Source organism: Triturus cristatus, chromosome 6 (assembly GCF_964204655.1).
Source record: "Triturus cristatus chromosome 6, aTriCri1.1, whole genome shotgun sequence".
Taxonomy (NCBI): domain Eukaryota; kingdom Metazoa; phylum Chordata; class Amphibia; order Caudata; family Salamandridae; genus Triturus; species Triturus cristatus.
In genome coordinates this window covers 1,233,071,587-1,233,096,316 of record NC_140589.1, presented here as the reverse complement: position 1 = coordinate 1,233,096,316, position 24,730 = coordinate 1,233,071,587, and the positions used below count along the sequence as shown (strand labels likewise).

Sequence of the window (24,730 nt, the reverse complement as noted above, 5' to 3'; positions counted from 1 at the left end):
GTGTGCCGCTTCATCATTCTGGATTGTGGATGATATTTTTGGAATCTATATATATATATATATATATATATATTGGGTGAAACCAAACAATAACACCTTCAGTTATCTACCAGGTATGTTTAAAGAGTGACTCAAAAAGCTGACTCTCCAGTTGGCTTGCCGTGTTTAATAAAAGTAAATTGTTTCAAATTGATCTCAACTCAGGAAAAATCAGACAGTGGAACCTCAGTCTCCATAGTGAAGAATGCACTGTGCTCTATAGTAGTATGCTGCCAAAGCAGTAAGTGTTAATCTGCTGAGATCATCTTCCTGCAGGCCGAGTAACCAGGCTGCCAGGTTTCTCTCCCCGTCTCAAGTATGGTGTAGGCAGCAACCTGTTTTCCTGTCTCCACGTAGAGCACATATTGGAACCTCGGTCAGAGGTGCACAGAGTCTACTAGGGGGGGCTGGCAGCCATCTTACCTCATGCTGTCACATAATGTTTTATTTCAAAACTATTTCTTAAATTTAGAAAACAGAGGAAGAAAGATGGAGAAGTACATGGGTTATGAACTGTATCGCCTTGGGAGTTCTTTTGTTCATCCAGGTTTTTATCTGTAATCTGAAGGATGTTGGCCAGAACCTTGGTTCTTTTACGTTACTAGGGCTTAGATCATAGTTCTGTCTCATGTCTTCTAGGCTATGGCAAACAGTTTTAAGATAATTGTGTATTTATGTAGACTTGAGAGGCTTCTTGCAATGACGATGTCAATATGTTGTTTTGAGAAAATTTCAGCTTTTTCTAATTTTTTTTTTTTTTTTTTTTTTTTTTTTTCATATCTTATATGTCAAAATGAGTTGTGTGTACTAAATTGAAACTATGTATCATGAAAGGTTTCATGTGTTTAAACAAAAGGAGAAAAGGAAATGCAAAGAGTACTGAGGCTCACAAAGAAGGAGATTAAGAAGCAGATGGGACAGTCAGTCGCTGTAGAACACATACGCAGGAAAGGACTGGCTCTTAGTTTGTCAAATATGGTTTTGTTACTCACTATTAGTGGGTTGGAATGGGCCATCTTGGTCATTGTTTGTAATGAGTTTCAAAGGGGTTTATTATGCTGAAGGTAAGCATGTAACTACCTTAGATTATTACCATTAGCATTAGTCAGATTGTTTGGGTTTGGTAGGAAGTTTTTGCATCTTCTTGCATGTGTCACCCACTTCCACCGCATAATTTATCAGTGTTTTTCCGCAAGTGTATTACTGTCTTAGAGGTTGTAATTATAAGGCAATCCAGCTGTGAGAGGGTTATCTTTTTCCATACCTAAAGCTACCATATTAAAAAAGATCCCCAAACATCCATTTGGGTTTATAAATTTTCCGAGTGTAAAAGATATAGCTGAACGCTTGGTCATAGCCAAACAAAATGGGTGAATTTTTGGCTTTGAAAAATCAAATGAATTAAATATCTTCTGACCCTCACAGTGTCTTATACCTATATTATAGCAATTTATGTTGAGTCCGTGGTTTGAGGTGAATTAGGTGGGATTTAGTGGAACCTTGTTTGTGAGAATAAGATGAATATTATGTTCTGAAAAGATGACCTGAAGATATTCGTCCATATATTCTTTGAGCTTGTTTTACATGTTTTTATCATCTCTGGAAACCCAGGATTGCTTTATTTTTTACAATATAGTTAAACAAGTTTTGTTTATAATTTTGTAAATAATAGAGGCCAGGTGGCTTATAAGAGAAAGTGGCTTAGAGTGCTGATAAAGTCGGTTTTTAAGGTCCTAAATTTCAGAAAGCTGTAAAAATCGATACTTCTTAGTCCAGATTTTGATTAGATTTGGCAAAAGGTTAAGGGTGTATCCTCTTTCATTAAGTCTTTTACTTTTTCCTATTTGATGCCTGCCCCACTATTTTAGCTGGCGCACTGCCTGCTTTGCTATAGTAATTCTCTTGGTTCAATTGGGATTCCCCATAATTTCAGGGTCTCCTCGTGTTCCTCTTACGATTTAAAATTTTCTGAAATCAGAAGAGGCAACTTGGTACACTAAGAACATTAAAGTATTGAAGCCCATTATATCTCTTTTAATTGAAAGTTACCTTTGGGGAATTACTTCCATCCATTTCCGGAATCTATGTTTGCCTTTTTCTTATTAAAAGCATAGTTTGGTTGAAGTGATAGTCAGCTAGTCTTAAACCTCCTTGATTTTGATTCAGTGTGATATCACCATTTGTGGATTGTTTAGTCTGCATGACACTGGAAATAAAGCTGTTTGTAGTGACAAAAAAGCCCTTAGGCATTCTTAGTGGCATCATGCCAAGGACCGTTTATCGGATAAGTCTTTGACTTTTTGAATGGTGAGGTTATGTCGTTGTTGTGCCTACATCGGAGCCCTAAAAGATCGACCTGGTTGCCACTTCATACAACTGCCATCTGTCACATGATTGCAGCGAAGTATATTTAATGGCACGCCGTCAATATTGTTTTTTGAGATTAAAGCAAGAAATGGTAGTGTACAGGCGTCTGGAGTGGTTATTGTGTTCGGAGGCGAATGAGGACAAAAAAAAAATGAAAAAAATGAAAAATGATAGTGTAATATGTTGGAGATTATAACCTACTCTTTTTTTTTTTTCTTTTTGTCCTCATTTGCCATTACCTCCAACCACAAAAGAGACGCCAACCAAGTCTGCCTTAAGGTGTTTTAACGATCTGTCCTCCTTGATGACCTTTTCCAAGCAGAGTTGACTTAATAGGCGGGAGATTAACCTCTTGAGTAGGAAAAGAGGGAGCTCCAGTCAATGGTATTCAACCTGACCGACCCGGAAATACAAACGGGAGAGATCAATTCCAAGGGTCTTCTGGAGGCTAATTAGCATAATCATAGGAACCGGGGGAAAAAAAAAAAAAAAAAAAAAAACCCCGGTCGTCCTATCTCCAATTTATTAACAAATCCCAAAAGGACAGATGTCTTTTACTGCATGATCTGGCCAAGTCAGTTTTGGAGGTTTCATACATTGATGTTAGCCAAGCTGCATGTGATGGGGCTTTGGCTTCCACCCAAAATTTGCATATTTGTCGTCTTGCCAAAATAATGGAGTAAAAAAGAAAAGACTTTGCCTGTCCACTTACGTTTTCCTCCAATCCAAAAATTATTAACGGAAGAGTAAAATTCAATGAAATACTTAAAATCGAATACAAAGTAACCTTTACTTCTTCCCAAAACAGCCTAATGGCAGGACAATCCCTAAACATGTGGGTGTCTGTAGCTGCAACCAGATTACACTTATTACATTTCTTCCCTGACAGGAACTTGGAAAGCCTTTGGGGTGAAAGGTAGGCCCGATGCAAGGTAAACAAATGGTTGCGTCTTAACAAAGCTGGTTTGACTGTTTTATAAAGAAAAGAAAAGGATCTCATCCTCACATTGGAGGACCAACTCATTTCCCCATAACTTATCTGGTAAGGCAAAGTCTCCATCTGCCTCCTCCACCATGCACCAATACCAGATAGCCACTTCTTTACCCCCTTGTTGCTTTTCCACCAGTTGTTGTTCGAACTGGCTATATTTCCCCAGTTGAGATCCTTTCCTGTTAACTGCTCGAGCCCAACTATCCAACTGTATGTATTTGAACCTAGAAAAGGCCATACCCACCTTTGCCCTCAGCACCTCCCAGTCTTGTAACCTTCCATCCACCAAAAGCTCTCCCCATCTTAGAATCCCGGCGTCTTTTAACGGGATTGCTAAGCTATCTTGCATACAAGGTGGAAGCCCAGGGGAATCCCACACCGGGGCAAAGCTAGAGTAGTAGTGTAACCTGACTTTTTTTTTTATCTGGACCCAATTTAATATGGCTGACTGCAAGATCTTTAATCTGACTTTTTAAAAGTATTTCATGTCTCCAAGCTTGAAAAGAAATCCATCCGGAAGAATATCTACTCCCCCTAACATAGCCCTAAACATAACCCCCAAAGATGATATTGCGGGGGTTTTGAGAAGCATCCTGGAATAGGTCAGCTGAAATGCCCAAGCATAGTATAACAAGTCTGGGAGAGCCAGCCCTCCCTTTTCCCTCCTTCTTTTCAACTTCTTCCAAGTCAGCCTAGCTGTTTTGAAATTCCAAATAAACTAATTTATTTCTCGCTGACTTTTTTCCAGTTTTTTCCGTTCAAAAGACAAGGGAAATGAATTAAAAATAAAGGTGAACTTTGGAAGGATTGACATTTTAACTAAATTTGTTCTCCCAAAAATCGAGAGTGGCAGGAACGACCAAGAATTCAAAAGTTTCCTACATTCCAAGGCAACACGGTCTAAATTGGTCTGTGCCAGACTTCCTATTTCTTGAGTAATACGTGTTCCCAAGTATCTCATGGATGTTACGACATTAAACTGTACGTTTGGGACATTCCAACACATGATCTCTGTTTTGCTGGCATTGATATCATAACCAGAAATTTGCCCAAATTCTCCTGCCTTTTTAATTACAATCGGAAAAGCTCTCTGCGGGTCTGACGTATAAACCAGGATATCGGCCACATAAAGCGCTGTCCGCTTCTCCCATTCACCAAATACGAAGGGAGGAATGTCCACTTCCTCCCTTAGAACTTGAGCAAACGGCTCTATATAAAGGTTGAATAAGAGCGGGGACAGCGGGCAGCCCTGTCTGGTACCTCTGGTTATATTTATCGAGTCTTTTAACGTGCCATTGACTAGTAATCTGGCTGTGGGAGCCCTATACAGTTTCTAAATTACCCGACAAAAAACTTCCCCCAACCCAAACCTTCTCATCACCTCCTCCAAATATGGCCAGTTGACCCTATCAAAGGCTTTTGAGGCATCTAAGGTCAAAATAGCCAGTGGAAGAGAAGTTGTTGTTTCAATATCAATCGCCCCTACCAGATCTCGAGTGTGATCGGCCAACTGACGTCCCTTTATAAAGCCCCTTTGATCTTTGTGTATTATCAATCCGATTACCTCCCCTAATCTTAATGCCAAAATAGATGTAAAAATTTTGTAGTCATTGTTTAGAAGGGAAATCGGCCTGTAAGACCCACACTGCGAAAGGTTTTTTCCTGGCTTTGGGATAAGGACGATAGTAGCATCATTCCATGAGTCAGGCGGATTCACCCCTCTCAAAAGAATATCGTTAAAAAGGCTCGTTAATGTCGAGATAATGGCAGAACTTATCTCTCGATATAGTTCTCCGGGTAATCCATCCGGACCCGCGGCTTTCCCCTTCTTCAGATGACCTATCACTTTTCCCACCTCCTCCTCTGAAATCTCCCTTACTAGACTAACCCTTTGTGATATTTGCAGAGATGGTAGAGCAATATTATTTAACCACCTCTCCCTTGCTTCTGGGTCTTCTCTAACCTCTTCCTTGTAAATTTCCTGAAAAAATCGTTGAAAGGCAGTCCCTATTTCTCTATCGGAAATCCTAGTAATAGTCTCTCCTTCTCGTTTAATCTCTTTAATATGCTTTCTCGCCTGTTCTGTTTTAACCTTCCATGCCAGAACTTTTCCTGCTGCTTCCCCAAATTCAAAGTGGGAAGTTTTACCCGCCTCCCATCTTTTAGTTAACCTTTCTTGTAGTATGATTTCAAGCTGACTTCTCAGGTTGGCCTGTTTTTCTGCCACCCCCGGGGATGCCATATTAGAACCCAGCTGCAGATCTAATTTAGCCAACTCCAATTCAATGTTTTGTATTTTCTCCCGATAAGCTTTCCTTCTGTGAGTAGCTCTATTAATTATGCAGCCCCTTATATAAGCCTTCAAGGCATCCCAAGCTATATTAAGATCTACAGAATTCAAGTTTATATCTAAAAAAAACTTTACCTCAGATAACAAAAAATTAACCTCTTCCTCTTCTAATAGTATCATGCGATCGAAAGACCAAGAGAACTCTTTCTTCTGGGTAATCCCTTGGAGATCAAATATGATAGCCATGCGATCTGACATGTGTAAGGGAAGGTAAGTGAGCCCTTTTAGGGAGTCTTTTAGGTTGTAGCTAAAAAAGGCGTAGTCAATTCTCGATTTGTGTTTATATTTGAGGTTTTGAAAAGAAATCCCCAACTTATTACCTGACCTTTCCCTCCATACATCAGCTAAACCGAGATTTTCCATAATGTCCAACAAAGCCGCCCTTGATTTAGATGGAACGAGTGCTCTTGACTTAGAAGATTTGTCTAAGAGAGGATTGAGCACAATATTAAAGTCCCCGACCCAGATAACTGGGTCCTGTGAGAGTATGAGGTGGTTCTGGATTAATTTCAAGTGGGAGGGATCATCTTGATTCGGCCCATAGTATCCTATCAATATTAACGGAGTATCCTCCAGTACAATTCTCGAAATTAACCATCTCCCGCTACCGTCTTCCTTACAATCCAAAATTTGGACTTGAACTGATTTTTTAAAAATTATTAGTATGCCTCTTATGTTGGCGGTTTGATCCGTACATAGAAATGTCTCTACCCAAGTTTGTTTCCTTAACATCTCGGAGACTTCTGCCTTTAGTAAATGAGTCTCCTGGATGACGATGGCCTGCGCAGGGGAATCTCTCAAGTATTGTAGAATTTTGTATCTTCGACTCTTTACCCGCAGGCCATTGAAATTCCAGGATAAAAACCTAATAGGAGTTATCTGTATTGGTATTTTTTCCTTCTCCCTCTCGTTCACTTTCCTTTCTCATTTTGAGCCGTCCCCCGATGTTGTTTTCCACTGCTATGAAGGCAGTGTAACCACTAGGAAAGGTAAACCTGTTCTCTGATAATGAAAAAAAAAAAAAATTATAAAGCAGACTGAATTTCTAACCTTTGTGAGGTCTGACTCCTGAGAAATTTTATTACTCCCCTTCCCCCTGTACCCCCCCTACGACCCTCCCCCCTCCCCTGGAAAACCCTTCCTTCCTAACTCTTGCCGGGTGTATGGCAAGATTTTCGTCTCCCCCCACCCCCATCCTGCTCCTACTCCTCTTTATTAAACTGCTGGTAATTATAGAAGATGATTTCCTACAAGACCACATTCTTCTTTCTTAGATCCCCCTCCTACTTCAGAGATTAATGAAAAAAAAGAAAGAAAAACAGAAAAGGGGGGATCCATAAGGGGATAGCTCCTAAAAACAAAAGATGAAAAGTTGAATGGATTATTATATATTTATTTTGGTTTTTCTTTTTCTCTCTCTTTTCTATTTTTTATTTCATTTTTGTCCTTTTTTCCCCCCCTTTCTGTTTTCTTTCCCTCCCCTTTCCCTTGCTTTTCATTCTACTTCTTTTCTTCTTCCCTTTTTTCCCTCCTTTTATTAGAGTGATACTTAAATCTCCTACCCTGTTATCCAACCCAATGCTTTACCCCGTTACTATAACGGAAGAGAAAAAAAAACAGCAAAAAACAAAACAGTAGAGAGTAGTCCCAAAATTTTTTAAGAGCCCCCTTTTGAGCTCTCTCCCATATTTCCTAGAAATTCTTCTACTTCGATGGGGGATCGAAAGTTGTACATCTTGTTGTTATACATAACCCGCAAAAAGGCGGGAAATCGCATCTAGACTGTGGCACCTGCCGCCCTGAGCTTATCCATCCTCTGGCCCAGCTCCCATTGCCGATCTAATGTCGCTTTAGAGAGGTCTGACCTGATTTCACACAAAAAATCGGGACCCTTGAGTGTCTTTGATTTTAAGGCAAGATTCAAGATTTTTTCTTTCAACGAGTATGTCAAAAAGTTCACCAAAATCTTGCGTGGTTTGGATCTCCCTGGGTTAAGGCGAAAGGGGTCGCGATGGATCCGCTGTATATCTCTGTCTAGTACCTCTGCTGTTTCATCTAGTTTAAGTGAGTCCCTCAAGAGTGACACCACGAACGCTTTTAAGTTCTCCCCCTCTCTTCCCTCAGGGACTTTCAAGATCCGCAAGTTGTTCCTTCGTGAGAAATTCTCAAGCGATTCGAGCCTCTCCTTCATGACTTCCCCTTCCCTCCGCAATGTTTGAATCCTGCCCTCAGCAACCTCCAACTTCGATTTTAGTTATAACCTACTCTTAAAATTGTGTAGGTTATATTCTTATCAGAGGTGTGTTTATAGTTAGAAAATAGGTCAATAGTTACAGTTAATATTTTTTTTACTAGTGACTTGCCAACACATGCACATTTCCCTCTTTTGTCAGATTGTTTTCCTCTTCTCCCCTGAAGCGTCACATGGTAGGAGATGGGAGTCTGGGAAATATAAGTGTTATGCTTTTTTAGATCTTTCACTGTGGTAGCTTGGGTACTTTCAGAGAGGTTTTGCACAGTCGCACTGAAGTGCCAACAGAAGGGCTTCTCACCGCGCCATCGTCTGAAAGTCCTCACCTAGCGGTGCTGCAGGCTCAGAGAGTGGCCTCAAACTGCGATGCCTCTGGTTGAGAGGAGTTGTATGACATATGTCGTATGACAGTGCTGCAAATAATATGGAATTTTGTACCCTAAAGTACATACACCATAAGGATATAGCACACTCCCCGCGGCATTCCAAGGCCTTATAAATGCACTTGACGTTCGGCCTTGTGCCTCTGTATGGTCATGGAACTCCTAGATGAACAGCAGTATACTTATAATCTACAGTTGGGGAGTGAATATAGTTGGGATGAAGGCCCGATAATCTAGTATTATCGCTTAGCATCCTGTTATTTTAACCTGTCTGGAAGGGATGTACTAATAGTCCTATCACCATTTCCTACCCTTTATCATAACATTTTCGTAGATCTTAGAGTCTGCTTTTATGAGTGAAGTAAGACTGTACTTGCAAGGTTTTTAAAATCTTTGTGGTTTCAAACAATGCCAGCTTCCTCTGACATTCCTTCAATCCTCACCGTTTTTTGATAGCCGTCGAATAACTCGGTAACGGCATTTGTCAGAACAGTTGCTCTGGTACTTTGCCTGTGGATAGGTCACAAATCCGTGTTTACTTGTGCAGATTTGTCAACGCTGCAAGTGGTAATGTCTTCATTTTCATCAAAGTCGCATCCCAATGTGTTCTACGTTTTTAGGGTTTTAAGGATGTCTTCATTTGGCCTCCATACTTTAGTTTTTTGGAGCATTTTATTTGATTGTATTGTGATTTTAGAAAATGCGTGGTCTGACATGCAAATTGGTTCAATACTTGGTTGTTCCACTTTTTTTTGACAGATCACTACTAGCCAGAAGAGAGAGCACTCAGGTGTATGGGTTGTATGGAAAAGTTGATGTCATTTAGATAGTTATTCTGTGAATTCCAGCTCGTTTGACATTGGGTTGGAGTTTGCGCCTGCTTCATAAGAGCATAGTGGCGGTAGAGTCATCCAAAGAGCGTAACTAAGAAAGACAATTTCATGCTGTGCCTACAACTATGCAGTCTCTTCCTTCTGCAGATAGTGCAGTGTGCTCAGTTCCTGTCTTGGGAAAGTGTAGCAGCTCTGGAGCATTTAAGATGGGATGCATAAGGACCCATGCAGAGCACTGAAATTCAGGATTGCTGTCCATATAGAACTGGGTTATATTTCATTTATAGGAGCCTGTGAACCTGAATAAATAATTCCACAGTCTCTCACTTTTATGATCCTCTCGTTTGTTACTAGTTCCCTTCTACATTTTCATTCAATCAGAATTGTACCTTACCTTTGATTTATTACCACCCTTGGCTCACTCTTTTGTCAGCAAAACATGCACCAAGTGCAAATTTTAACTTCAAAGTATGTGGAGTGTAAGATTTCAGCAGAGCAGTCACTTGGTTTCATAATCCTGGTGATTTCTTGGAACTTTTTTTCCTACAACCCAGACATGTGCTTCTGTGGTAGGGTATGCAATGATGTTATTTCTTCCTTTATGCTGGCTTTCTTATAGCATGATGAGGAATGGGGGGATATTTTATTATTGTCATCTCGTGGTTGAACATCCTCTTTCTGAGCTTCGGCAGACATTTTAAGATTGCCTTCTCCCAGTGTTGCCCTGTAATTTGAGAAGGCGGAGGTTGAGGGGGTGGCCAGGCCACACATGCATACATCTACTCACACTCAGCCATCTACATGCACATGTTCGCACATATACACACCCTTCACAAGCACATACACACGCACCCACCCATTCACAACACACACACACAAATATACATGTATTCATACATACACACACCCACCCAACATTACTAGAACAACTTACTGGGCTGCTGGTGGTGACATTGAGTGGTGGGAGGTAAGCCTCGGTGGTTCCTGGATGATTGAGACGGAAGCCTCCTCTCATTTGCTGACCTTGTTATGGGTCAGTCAGTGAGTAGAATTGACAGTCCCTTACTTGTCACAGAGTGGGATGTGGTCAATGACACTGCTTTTACCCCTCCCTACTCTGTGTAAGACGTCACTGATGGACAGTCGGTCATGGGCACTTCAGGGCTTGAAGGTGAACCGCGCAGGTCCGAGTCTATCTGTGGCGCGCCTCCCCATCATGAAGGGGAAGACATCCAAGTGCTTTGCCATGCTGAGCAGGTCACATCCACAGGGCTGTGAAATCTTCAGCCCAGCAAATTTCAGTACAGGCAACCAGACGCCTGAGCATTTAGCGCATGTACGGCACCTGGCTGCCTGATCCGAGCATGAAAAGTGTCTGTGAGGCTGACCGTTGCTGAGCCTTACAGACACTCTTCATGTTTGCAAAAAGAGCTGGGCGTGTCCCCTCCATCCTTAAGGACAGGCTGCTCCTTTCTTTTCGGCAACCTAGGTGTAGTTGAACACTTTGCTGACGTTCAGTACTAGCAAGATGGAGATGATGATGCTGGTTCAAGATGCGTTGTAGGTCAGCCTCAGTCATTTCCCTCATTCAAGAACCTAGGTTTCTGCCTTGATTTGCATTTGGGAAAGGGGGACCAAGAGAACTCTGCGGCCTCTGCATTTTTCATGAAATGAGGCTGTTCAAACGTTTTTGCCAATGACACCTCTTGATTGCGCACTCCAGTGGTGGGGTCTGTGATTATATCTAGACTGGATTGTGCCATCTCTTGTTATTTAGGATTACCAAACTGCGTAATGCAATTAATTCAGAACATGGTCGACCGGCCTGTTGGCAAGCTACGTAAGTGTGATCTTGTCTCAGAACATTGTTGGGCGTTACACTGGCTTCTGGTAAAACAACACATCAAGTTTAAAGTTCTTTGCATGGCTCTCTGTGCCTTTTATGAATGAGGAAGGGCTGGCCTGTATTTAGGAATGGCTAAGTATTTTTCAGCCCACTCTGTCCGATCACAATACCTCTTATTGCGTTCAATTCCCTATTTAATTTGTTCTACGTCAGTGGTAGACATTTTTCATTCCTGACTCATCATTTGTGGAACTCATTGCCACTTACTATTCCATAAACAGAGAACTAGGTATTGAAAGCTGTTGAAATCCTTTCTTTTATGTTAATGTCTCAGACTCTAAGTTCCGCGTCACTTCAGTAGAGGCCATTTGCGCCATAACGCCCTTGGTTGCGCGTACATTGACAAGTTCCACAATTCATTGTCATCCACACGTGCTCAATATTTTTCGACATCGTCCATTTCTTTTTAAGTCAATAGCTCATTACTTATGCGCTAGTTGTGATGTTGTTCAGTCATGTACACATTGCTGTTTGGTGAATGGCGTTGCAGAATGAGATCTCACTGAAGGTGTGTCACGACTTATCTATTCGACTGTATCTAGGGAAAGGAATGTATGTGTGTATCTTTGAATGTGCAAGATATATATAGTGCAAACCTAGCTACAAAACATAAGAGAGCTTACAGGAAAGAAATATAGGCAGGCTGACGATCTCAGAGTGCACATGGGAAAAGAAGGTTTGAAGGGAAGAGTCAATGTATTTCAGGGAAGAAGGAAGTTCCCCCTTGATCTGGGAGAAGGGTGTAGGGTTTAAGAAAGAGATGGCAGTGGATGGAGACAATGAAGGGTTTATGGACTCAAGATGTTTTCCTGAAGTGCAGATTTGAGGGTGCCTGCTGGATTGGATGTTGGAAGGAGTTGAATAATGTGGTGGCACATCTTGAGAAGGCTTGGTGTCTCACCTTTGCCATATTGCACTTTGTTGTTTTCAGTCTTGTGGTGCTGCTGCTTCTCTTCATAATTGCTCTGGTGGAAATGCATTTCTCGCAGGGCCTAACTTACCAAAATCTCTAGATGTACGTAAGGCAGGTCTTTGCTCAACATAGAGGTCCTTGCATAATAAAGTTGACCTGTACCTTGTATTGGGATTGGTAGATTGCATAACAGTGCAGCCAGACATGCACAGTTAGTGATCAGTATCTGTGTATCTGTATATTCATTGTTCCCCGGCCATGAATGTTGACCTGATGGAGACCGATTGCCTCGACTATAAGCCATCAGTCTCAAAATCTTGAGGACGTACCTTAACAGTAATGCTTTTTGAATTGTCTATGTATACAATAGAGGGGAAAATACATGCAATAGTCAGGTGCTGGTTCTGAACATAAAAACAGATCTAGTATAAGCCTTGTAGCTCCACAAAGTTCCCACATTGGCTACTGTGATGTTGCATTATACACACATCTGTCCCAAATTGTGTGCTTATGCAGTATGCAGCAAAATCCCTTTGTGAATCAGTGTGTACTGCCCTTGTCCAAGGCCAGGATCTACCTCCCTCACTCTGGGCCTGATTCTCAAAGGTCCTCTGCATTCGTGGCGGACGCCCCGCAGTCGTGGGGCGGAATCTCCGCAATGAGAATCCTTATTATGGAGATACCGCCCCAAATGCGGAGACTCCTCCGCGACTGCGGAGCCTCCGCCCCGAGTGCAGAGGCCCTTAGTGAATCAGGCCCTTGGTTTTCTTATTTCCGGTACATGACACCTTGTAGTTGTGGAGGCCTCGTGCACAGCAAATCTTTCTAAATTTCTTTTATTTTTCACAAATATAATTATAACTTCAGCATATTTCTTTGCAAATCAGACCCATCGGTCACTTTTTGTCGATAATTATTGATACTGGAGTCAGCATTATGGTTTCTGTTTAGAATTGGTAGCTTGTATTTAATAGGTGAAGGAGCTAGATTAATGGTTTTATTTTCAAAGAGGGTAGGCATAGTGTTATCTCCAGTTCTCGGAGATCATGTGTGTCCTACAACTTACTTAGCAGTGTTTGTTATGGTTGGATCCAAAGCTGTCTTGTCTGTGCAAGGGTTGTTGATTGCATGTATATTAATGCCAGAATGAATGAAAATACGGTTAGCTTATATCCATTTGCAAATGGCGTGCTTGAAGGCTTTTTCACTCATGCAGGACTGAATTTATACTGGGTTTGTTCAGGGTGTTTAGGATAGCCAGCGAGCTCTCTAAGGGACCCTGTTGTGCTGGATGATGTATTATTAGTCTGGAATCTGTATCCTAGCACAGTCCTGCTGTGCTCACTTAGCCATGTTCCTGTGATGCATGTAGACGTTTTGTTTGGGTTTGTGTCCAGGAAGTCAGCTCGCTGTTATGATTGGCAGCTGCGGTGGTTGCTAATGAGACCGTTCAGCTGATTCATTCATTAGTTCTGTCGGGCCTACGAGGGATTGGATGGGAGAAAAATGGGTTTTATGTAATTGCTCAGAATCTTGAATGTTTTTGGATTGGAGATGGTCTGCTTGTGTGTGCAGTGTGAGGTAGAGTGCAAGTTGATGATTGTTTAGTACTCAGTTGGCCTGATCGAGAGGCCGGTCTTGAGTTGGGTGCAAAATTTGGCTGCTCCCATGTTCAAACTCGCATTGATTATAAGTTCAACACTAACCGCACTCACTTGATGATTATTGCTTAGTATCACCGTCTGCTGTTAAATGGAGGTAAAATGGAGCTTAAAGGTCATAATTTAGATAGAACAGGAACAAAAACCTCGCGTTCTGACTTGTAGGACGTTGCACAGCGGCCTGAGCTGCCGACTTGGGATCTGGGTTCGACTCTCGGCATCGGCGCAACATTCTGTGATTCTCGGCAAATCACTTAATCTACCCGTGCCCATGGACAGCGCCCTGACACCCTCACCGCTGATAAGCCGGGCCATTTAAACTCTACAAACTTTAACTTCAGAGGGGAACAAGCCAGGCAGTTGTGCTAGACCGTTTCTACCGGAACAAGACCGAAGCTGATTTACTTATGGTTGGTCTCTCTATACTGGAACACACTAAAAACATTTGTCAAGCATGCCCTATTTTTATCACAGAAAGTTAAATCTGACACAAAAACTAATTGTGCTGGGAGGTCTTTGCCTCCTCTTTAGCCCAGAGTCAACTCTAGTCATGAGCCACCAAAAATATAGCGCTATGAGGCCATTCATGGTGGAAGTGGACTTTATCAAATTTGTAACTAGGTGAAGGAAGATTCTTCTGACTTTTCCTCCTCAGCTGTGAAAAAGCTTTAGAAGTGGATTTCTCTCCCTTAGCGCAAGAACCCAGATCCACATCAGAAGTGACTTATTAATGTTAAATATGTGAGAGTGCTATGGGCATCTTGACGGACTAGGATGTAGCTGATCGAAAATAAAACTAAAATTGAAACAGTGGACATCACTGCTCGGAAGATGAAGGCCAGTGAGTAAGCTCTGAAACGAATTAATCAATCGCCACAAAATGTGGTTCTCTATTACACGACCAGAGCCAGTGTATTGTTCTGTGTCGAGGAGCAGGGGACACTAACTCTCACACTGTTTGCCCACTGATGGTATAGCTTTAGGAATGAGTCTTTTATAACATCCTCTTCTTGCTTCTCAACTTGTAGTAGTAAAAATGTGGAAACAAATGGGAGTTTCACACGCCATTCAAGCTCCACATACACAGGAGGTGAACCCAACAAGAACCCAAAGCGTCTGTCATTTATAACTTTGAAGGCTTTGGTCCTAAGAATCTAGGTGACACTTAATTGTACTTCTTCCAAACATAGGTGAGCTGAACGTGTCAAGGAATGGCCCTACCAGATAAACATTTTTAATTAGGTAGCTAGGTTCTGCTGCTTTGGCTTGGTTGCGCTCCCAGTTCAGTTTATTCTTCTGTGACTTGTACGGCATAAACTGTGGCATCAATGAGAGACCAGTGAGATAACCATCTTGACTATTGCTATTTAGGCTGCTAGGTTGTTTTCATTATGTAATTATTTTGCCAGAAAACATGTGGATGCACATATTAATTTTCTTCATTTAGTAAGGATCAACAAAGTCAATGGTATGTGACTATCCATCGGGCCATCTTGGTGAAGCTTGTGCCTGGAACTGTAGCTTCCGCCACTTCAAGTCTTTGACATGAAACTAAGCCATTTTAAAGACAAAACGCACTTTATTAAGTTTTTAAACACAGTTCAGTTCCTCCGGTGCTCTACTACTGTCTTTTATGTAGTACTGATTTTATCGTTGTCTTCCTGTATCTCAGTTTAGTACGTCCATTGCCAGTACCTTACATAGTCTTCGAACAATCAATTATAGTCGCAGGAGACACCTTTTTAGGTCTCACCTGAGCCAGTGCATGCGCTGCACGGCGAGACATTTAGTGTGTGGGCTTTTAAAAGTCCGACCACATGCTTTTGGCTGGCATAGACCGTGCGGTTACGCGCACAATGACAAGCAGAGGCGCCATCTGGCTTTCCTCTCTCGTCATGGTGCGCACACATTGCACACCACTCGCCAGCCTGCTTTTGCCGTTTGCCATCGCGCGTACACCTCAATTAACTTCCTCTTGCTTGCTCTCCAGACCAGCGCATGCCCCGCCCCCTCCCCCACCACAGAGCGTGTCTCGCAGCCGCAGGGCCAGCATGTTTTTCGCAACATTTTTTGCTTCTTCAGGGCCATGTAGTGATAAATCAAATAGTGATACTTTGCCTGTTCCCTTGAAAGTCCTGACAGGGTAGTGCCGCTTCCACTTCGTGAATGTATGCTATTAGACAACCTCCCACTAACCATGTGCCAGTCACTCTCTCACGCACAACTGATTCTCTGCTCACTTTTCTGCCTCTATCTTGCCTCCCCCTCTATAATATCACGTCCACTCACTTACCCGTCCTACGGCCCTTCCTTTCTCCCGCCTTCACGTTCCTGTTTAGTCGTTCTTAGGCGCTGCCATGTGTCCTCACAGGACTTCCAGACAGAGTACATACGTCATGCAGCACTTTCAGTCTTGAAACCTCACAGTGCTTTGCAGGCATGCTACACATTATGCAGCACCGTTTGTCCTCAAAACTCAAAGCGCTTTACAGACAGGTTGCACACTATATAGTGCCACTGTCCTCGGAAAACTTTACAGACCGCTTACATACAGTACAGCACTGTCTAGCCTCGTACCTCACAGTGCTTTATAAACACATTAAACACATCAGTCCTCGCAGCATTTTAAAGACATGCTTCACATACAGCATCATTTGTTCTCAAAATCCAATGCGCTATATAGACAGGTTGCACACTGTATAGCGCCTCTGTCCTCAGAACGCTTTGCAGACCGCTTACATAGAGTGCATCACCGTCTAGTCTCGTACTTCACAATGCTTTACAAACATATAAAACAATACACCAGTCTTCACAGTGCCTCTGGACACAGCATACCTCAACCCGAACTTACTGTCCTCAGATCTGTGTTTTACAGACATACGCCATTTGTTCTTAGACTTCAAAGCGCTTTACAGATAAACTGTACACTGCGTCTCTGTCCTCTGGACACTTTACAGACAGCTTAACAGACCAGTCACATGGTACACAGACCCTTCTATCTTCAGACTTCAAGTCGTTTTATGGACAAATTGCTCACAGCGGCGTAGCTGCCATTGGTGAAGCAGGTGCAGTGGCACCGGTGCCCAGAGCCTTAAAAGGCCCATTGAACACTGATAATGTCTGTAGTTTACTACACCAGCAGCTGTCAAAGGGAGCATTTTCCTTTCTTGCACCATGTGCCCACGACATCTTTGCTGGGTACTGCCTCTTCAGTTTAAAACAACCCATGCTCTTAGGCCTGTCAACGTTCTACTACATTCCTTGAATGCACCGCGAGACTGCGTGTCCCATATGCATTGAAAGTTCTCTTTCCCTCCCAACGGTGGCCCTGATAGACAAAAGGCTGCGTGCGGGTAGTGTGTTTAGGTGCGATGAGCAGGCAACAATCTTTTACAAGGGTCACAATGCCACAAAAGAGCCACATTATGAAAGGGAAAGCACGCAGTAAGAGACAATGAGGCCACTGCCTGCTCCTGCTGATGCCTGCAGCTCGCGCAGGCAGAATGAGGGTGTGGTCTTAACGCTAGACTACCGACTTTGGAGCTGGTAAACCAAGGTTCGAACCTCGGAGTCGACTGCACATCCTGTGATTCTGGGCATATCACTTAACCTCCCCGTGCCTACTAGAACAAGCATTGGCATAGCCAATAGGTCTTGCCTTTGGGACTTTATAAGTATTTAATTATGCAGCACAATATCCTTACTGCAACAACATTAACTGTTGCATGGCTAAACACTTATAAGGTCCCAAAGGCAAGACCTATTGGCTATGCCAATGCTTGTTCTGTTTGAATGCAATTTCCTGTTTGGCTCCTAGTAACATATTGAGTGCCACTATTGAGTCGTTGGCTTTCAGTGATCAGTATAACAACCATAAGTTCATTTGGGTTTGGATAACCCAATAAAATAAAGTTTTTGTAATCCATCTCCCTAGATGAGAAAGTCAATGAAATCCAGCTCTCTCTACTTTACTATCTTGCAATGTTTTTCACAAAGTTGTCCTCTACAACTCATCTTTCATTTCTACTTTAGTTTTAGATTTCCATGTTCACAAGGATTTTCTGTTGATTTCTCTCAGAACCTTGATGTCTCACAAGGTCTGAGATTTCACATTGGTTAAATCAAGGAATCCTCTTTCTTTGCTCTAAAGTTGTCAGGGAAGCAACCTAGACCTCTCCTTAAGCATTTTGTACGCAGTACAGTGTTCTCCAAAATTAAAGATGACTTGAGCAAACCATGCTTAGTGATTTTAGTGCCTTAGGCAAGGCCCAGGTGGTCTCACCCCCCACTCTTAAAACGATTCATATTTAGTAGTTCAGTTTGTCTGTCTCTGGCTCGCCTTCTCTGGCTTTGCTGCAACCTCTACAAACACAATTGAGTTATGTTAAATCTTCTGGACTGGATGGTGAAGTACAAAAGGGCCGAATGATGGGGGGTTTAGGGTAATTATGGAATGGATGAGCTCTGCAACTTTTTGCCTCATACTTTGTCAAAAATTGATGAGCCACCGTTTTTGGGATGCCATATTAGTCAGCTGCCTCCCAGGAATTAGTGTTGCAAGGGAGTCTATGGACTAAAAGTGCCAGAATTACTAAAGTTGCACAACTTATACTCATTCAGTTTTCTTGTATTCAGATTAGAATGGAGTGATGCCAGTGAAACTAAACCATAAACTAAACACATTTTCGCTCTTATGTTTGGTTTCTTAATGTATTTCTTTTAGTCTCTTTTTTTCTGTCTGTTTTTTCTGTTGTTTTATTTCTGTAATTCCTCCTTAATTCCTATGTCCCTTTCCTTTATCCTTTTTGTTTCATTCACTCATTCTGTCTTTTTGTACTGAAAATGTACAAATCAACTTTGAGGTATGATAGTGTACACAGAGCAAGTGTAAGCTGTAGTTGGGGTGCACGGGCAACTGTATGTGCACATTGCACATGTATACCGTAACGGAGGCGCATTGGCAGAGCAGTGTGTGAACTGGGGCATAATTAGATTATGATAGATATACAAGGGTACTACAGTGCCCATTGAACATGCAAGTCAGGACAATATGCTATATAGAATCCAATCAGGACACTGGCTGAATGTTGGCTTCAATGTTGATGTGTTACATTGTAACTGAAACCAAAACTTCACACCACACACTTCCCCTCAGTAAACTAACTTCTGGAGGAAAAAGCTGGCACAATGTAATTTTAAAGAAAACAAAATAAAGATAAACTCAATAACAAAGGTGTATAAAATAAACTTACTATAACGCAAAAAATATTGAATTCCTTACATTTATTGTCACATGCACCATAAAGTGATTTCATTTGTGTTGCTCTGTGTTCTTGGGTCGGGTCAGCCATGGTCACATTCGCCTAGGCATATGGGTCACACAAAGTCAACAATTAAAAACAAGCATTCGCAAAACCAACAGATCTCACCAATGGGCAAGCTGTTGGTTATGCCCCTCGGGTAGAGACGGGCAACGGGTGGGCCCAGTGGGAGTCACTGGAAGGTAAAAAAAGCACTATGAAGCAGCCAGTGCTGGATGCGTCATAGCGCTTTTTTTCCTTATGGAGGTTAGGGGGGAAGAATAAGCAACAGGTACAACAAGGGTGTGGAAGGGTAATAAGCAACACAAAGGGGGTGTGGGAGAGGAAGAAGCAACACTGACAGGGGGGTGAGAGGGGAAGAAGCACGAAAATAAACAAAATAGTACCTCAATCATAGCCCCAGGAGTGGAATGAGACTAATCTAGATGAAGCAATCAGCACTTGCTCCATGCTCCAGCTGAAAAAAGAGGAAGTGAAGTCGATTCTTGCTGCCCAATTAGAAGGCAGGAAATGAGAGTGACAATGAAGCCCACAAATGGTAAGCAATGGGTGGACTCCAAGCATCTTGACGAACACTACACCTCTTACACAGGTGCTGATGCAGGCAAGACCTAAAAATGGTCCATAGCTGGCCCTGGCCAGAGGACTTCCAACCCATGGTTGTTTGGTTGCATGATGAATCCCACCCTGCTTTTATGACATTAGTGTTGTAAGTGGCGCATGGTCATCGAGACGGCAGACTCCTAGTACTCTATCGCCTTAAGGTCGGCAGGTTTGCGCCAAACTTATTTAGATGTCCCTGTTGTGCTGGCGTTGTCCTAGCAGTGGTTTGCTAACGGAGCGAGTCCTTGGTGCAGCGTTTATTCATATTTGATATTGCCACAATGAGAGTCATATATGGGACAGCTTTACATCCAATCCATGATGTGGAGAGGCCCTCTTTTATAAGTCCAGGTTGCTTAGGAGTGGGAAATCAAGAGCATGAGAGCCCATCTCCTGTTAACAACTGCACTGCTTCACGGTATTACAAGGTGTATTTGTAGCATGGAGTGTAGTGGTTTCTAGTAGCGGCTTCTTGTAGAAATGTCCCTTCAGTGTCTAGATTTGTAAATGTTCCATGTTATGGAATTTGACATTTCCTTTTACTGCCTTCCAGCTGTGATCTGTTTATGCTGGATTGTCATTCCCTTCAACTCCCTTTACCCCCTGACACTCCAACTGTGTGTTTCTGCAGTTACAATTCGTGTCTTCCACGATCTGCTGGAAAACTGCACCAGTGAAACTCTGTTGTTTGTTTCTTAATAATGGTGCACTTCTCAGCATGTTAAACGTAACAAGAGGTCCCAGGATGCTTGTTTCCGGTCCAGGGAGGACCTGGCCTGGCAATTCTGGGTGGTCTGTTGCCATGGAAGCGGGGTCCAGACTGATTGCATATCGCTGGGTCCAAATTGAGGTAGCATGGTGAGCAAAGGAATGATGGATTCTACCCAGATCTCTTGACTGGGGGTGAGTGTTTGAAAAGTTTCAGCACTCCGTCCATCATCTTGTTGTGTTTGAAACAGAGGAAGACGGACATGTTGGTATTGTTAATAGTTTTGGAGCCACTGCTTCAGAGAGACAATGGGTCTTATTCACAAGGATAAACCTACACTTTTGTTGTAAGTTTACTATTCTTTTGCTTTTCACAAACTGCGAGTGTAGTTTTAAGTGTAGTGGGCCAGATGTACGGCCCTATTTTGCATGCGCAAACAGGTTTGCGACCTGTTTGCGCATGCCAAATCTAAGAGGGCCATGTACAATCCCTATTTACCGAGTCACAATTGCGAGTTACTATTAGGAAGGGGCGTTCCAAGGGCGTCCCTTCCTTATAGCGAGTCAGAGACCTATGTAAGAATGTTTTGCGGTCGCAAAACACTCGCAATTTACCGCCCTCTTCAAGAGGGTGGTAAAGCACTCGCAAATGGGAAGGGGTCCACAGGGGACCCCTTCCTCTTTGGGAATGCATGGGAAAATATTTTTTAAGGGAAGGCAGCGGTCCCTTTTTCCTTTAAGGAAAATGGTCTGCATTTAAAAAAGTTGCTTAATTTAAAAGCAGTCCCAGACATGGAGGTCTGCTGAGCCCAGCAGGCCACCATACCTGGGAGGGCCAGCCATTCCTAATGAGGTCGGTAATTGTGAATGCCTCATTAATATGCATGAGATAAGCAATTTGCGACCCCATTAGGAATCACTAGCAGTGTTTCAGACACTGTTGTACATGGCATTTAGCGACTCACAAATTGCTGCTCGCAATTGAGTGCAATTTGCGAATCGCTAAATGGCATGGCCGTACATCTGGCCCAGTATCTTTACGACTGCTGAGACTATCCTATCTTTATATGTGCGGAATTCTCCACAGTAGCAAAGATACTACATGTAAAACTACACTTGTAGTTTGTGAATACCAAAAAAATAGTGAATTACAAAAAAGGTGTACGTTTACCTTTGTGTATAGACGTAATATTTTTTACTGGTGCCTTAGGAGTACTTATAACAACCCCCTCCCTAAAATGATACATTGAAAACCGATTATAGATTAAAAAGTAGTCCGTTTCAAAGATTGACCTGCTGGGACATCGTGTAGTCATCCATTTCATGTTGCATTTACAGTACCCGCCAAGCATTATTCTCCTGCAGCAGCAACACCATTCAGATGACAACCAAAAACAGAATTGTACTCCCCCTGGCATATTGTGGACCAGCAGAAAAAATGGCCATAACAAATCCTTCTCCATACTTCACAGGGTAGTAGACAGATTGAATATTGTGTATGATCTGAGTGTGCAGTGGGAGAAATAAATCCTGCCTTACTCCCTGAGGGAGAGAAAGGTAAGAGGTTGGTAAGGTGTATTGCAGAGACTGCTTAAGTCAAAGGCACAACCTTTTGATAGTTGGACATCTGATGACCTGGATGATCTGGACGTATGATAACCTGGAGCAAAACAGATATGAACAGAAGCAATATTGTAAATGCGACTAGAGCATTGGCGTTTTATGTGAATTTCTGTATCTCAAAATCACAGTCATAGAAAAAGTGGTCTTCAATAAAGGGTGTTGTTGCTGCACCTTCTACCCCTCTTTTTAGGACACCCACCATTTGTGGATTCTGGAGATTCCCTATGTAAGGGGAGGACTTTAATTTGTCGGAGGTCAAATTGTATTATGCAACGAGCCAGATTGCAGTTATCGTCGCAGTGGAGACTTTTTAAAGACTGCAGTGGAAATTAGTGATATCATTGACCTTTTGCTTTTATTAGGCAAGCTTGTATTATTGTTGTCTAAAGAAGGAGTCTAGTGCTTCATTTGTCAAAAAAAGAATAATAAGTTCAGGGGCCCAAAGTTTTTCTTTAGGAACCTGTCACTGGTGCTGCCCAGTGTTGAAGTTGGCGAATTCCAAGGCTGCCTAGTGTTTGTTCTACCTCATGGCTCTTTCTTACCCAACTGTACACTTCCAGTCTTTTGTTATTACTCTGCCAGGTTCTTTTTCATCCCTGCTTTGTCACATTTTCACTATTTTCCTACCTTTCTTTGCTTTATTTTTTCCCCTCTTCTGCCTTTTCTGTCTTGCTCTCGGTCAAAGTCTGATGATGAAAAATAAGACCAAATCCCCCAAAATGAGTTCAGGGGCACACCATCAGCAAGGACTTGAACAAATTATGCACTGTGTAATCACTGCCCAAAGGATATGTCTCACAGTATATAAATACATAGGTTGAAAACAATGCTTTAGTCCTATAACAACATTTTGCAAAGTCAAATCAATTGGCCATGATGCAAGAGACATCAATGTTTGATAGTGGAAAAAAGATTTTCATGGTTGGGAGACTTTATTGCGGTGGATAGGTTTCACACCTTCCAGGAATTCTGATACAAGCGCATACATTCTGCAGGACAGTTCCCGCACTTCTCTGGGACTCTGAAGTATTTATACTGATTGTTAGTGAAGGGCAGAGTCAGTGTTTGGCTACTGGGGACAAATTGAGAGAGTTTCTACGAGAGGTGGTGGCAAGTAATAATGAATAATAATAATTAAATTTCTACAGCGCATAGCTACCTCCTAAGGAGTGTCCCAGTGCTCAGTACTCGAGCCCAGAGGTCTATGTGCAGTTCTCAAACCCTCCTACATCCTGCTCTGAAGAACCATACTTTGAGTTTTTTTCTGAATATTTCCTCTGAATGTGCCTGCTGACCTGCTAAAGGCAGAGAATTCCATAGTTTAGGTGCTAGGAAGCTGAGCCACTTTCCGCCCATCCATGCTTTCCTCACTCTGGGCACTCTAGCTAACAGCTCCCTAGCTGATCTCAAATTCCTCTGGGAGACGTAAGGTCTCACCAGGGGTTTCAGGTACTGTGACCCTTTACTTTTCATGGTTTTGTCACAAAAGCATAATGCTTTAAAGGCCACTCTTAGTCTCATAGGGAGCCAGTGAAACTGTCTAAGCGCGTCCGTCATGGACGCCCATCTCAGCAGATTCAAAATTAGTCTAGCTGCTGCATTTTGTACTCTTTGCAATCTATTAAGTCTACAGTGTATCACTCCAAGGTATAACACATTGCAGTAGTCCAGGTTTGACACTATCATGGCCTGAACCACTGTCTTCCTTGATTCTTCTGGTAGTACGCACATTATTTTTCTGAGCATTTTCAGAAGTCCAAAACACTTTCCCCCACCGCTGAGCTTTTGTTGTGAAATGATAATTTATCCTCCACCCAGACGCTGAGATTCTTTACCTTGGGTTTGGCTTCCAGAACAGAGCCCATATCCTCGGGTCACCATGCCAATGACCAAATATTCACCTAATTACAGAAGGCCGGAAACTCTGTTTTTCCTGCATTGAGCTTCATGCAATGAAGGCCCATCCACTTTCCACCTTCTGCCAAGCAGAGGCTTAAAGATGGAACCAACTGGGTGGCATTTTTTGCCCGAGTGATAATAAGCTTAGTGTCATCAGCATATGCCATAATCGAGAACCCGAAGTTCTCAACTACCTCTGCGAGCAGATGCACATACACATTGAACAGAGTTGAGCTCAGGGAGGAGCCCTGTGGCATCTCTTGCTTCAACGGGAGCACCCTAGACTAATGAGGCTTCTATGCCACCTGAAAGGTGCGTCCTTGCAAAAAGGACTCAACCCACTACAGGGCCAAGTGTCCTATCCCACAATTCCAAAGTCTCCCTAACAAAATAGTGTGACACTCAGTGTCAAACGCGGCGCTAAGATTCACCGACATCCAAAATGTGGCATACAGACTGTCACTAATGAAATGGCCTATTTGGTACTGTATGTGGGACGGAACCCAGATTGAGTTTTATGGAGCACAGCATGACTCTCTATAAAACCGAGCTCTGTTTATTGACGGCTTCCTCTGTAATTTTGAATGGAGGAAAACCCGGCAATAATTTTCCGGCTTGCTGGGATTCAGCAGTGGCTTTTTTAAGAGAGGAACCACTACCGCATGCTTCCACCTTCTGGGTACCTGGCTAGAGTTTAAGGAGCTGTTGGTCAATCCACTTAGGCCTGGGGAGATCACCTCCAAGCCTCTTTCCAAGATGACTGAAGAAGCTGGGTATAGAGGCGAGCCTGATTTTACTGACTCATAAAGGGTAGTTAACTCTTCCGCATCAATAGGTCTGAAACTATTCAACCTAGGGCTATCCTCTAACCGTTTGAACCAT

The 24,730-nt window shown here is 42.6% G+C and overlaps 1 protein-coding gene across 2 annotated transcripts in view; it reads left to right on the top strand.

The window, feature by feature from the left end:
• Positions 1 to 24,730, top strand: part of DSE (dermatan sulfate epimerase) — a 335,009-nt gene that overhangs the window by 154,691 nt on the left and 155,588 nt on the right. The window lies entirely within an intron of this gene.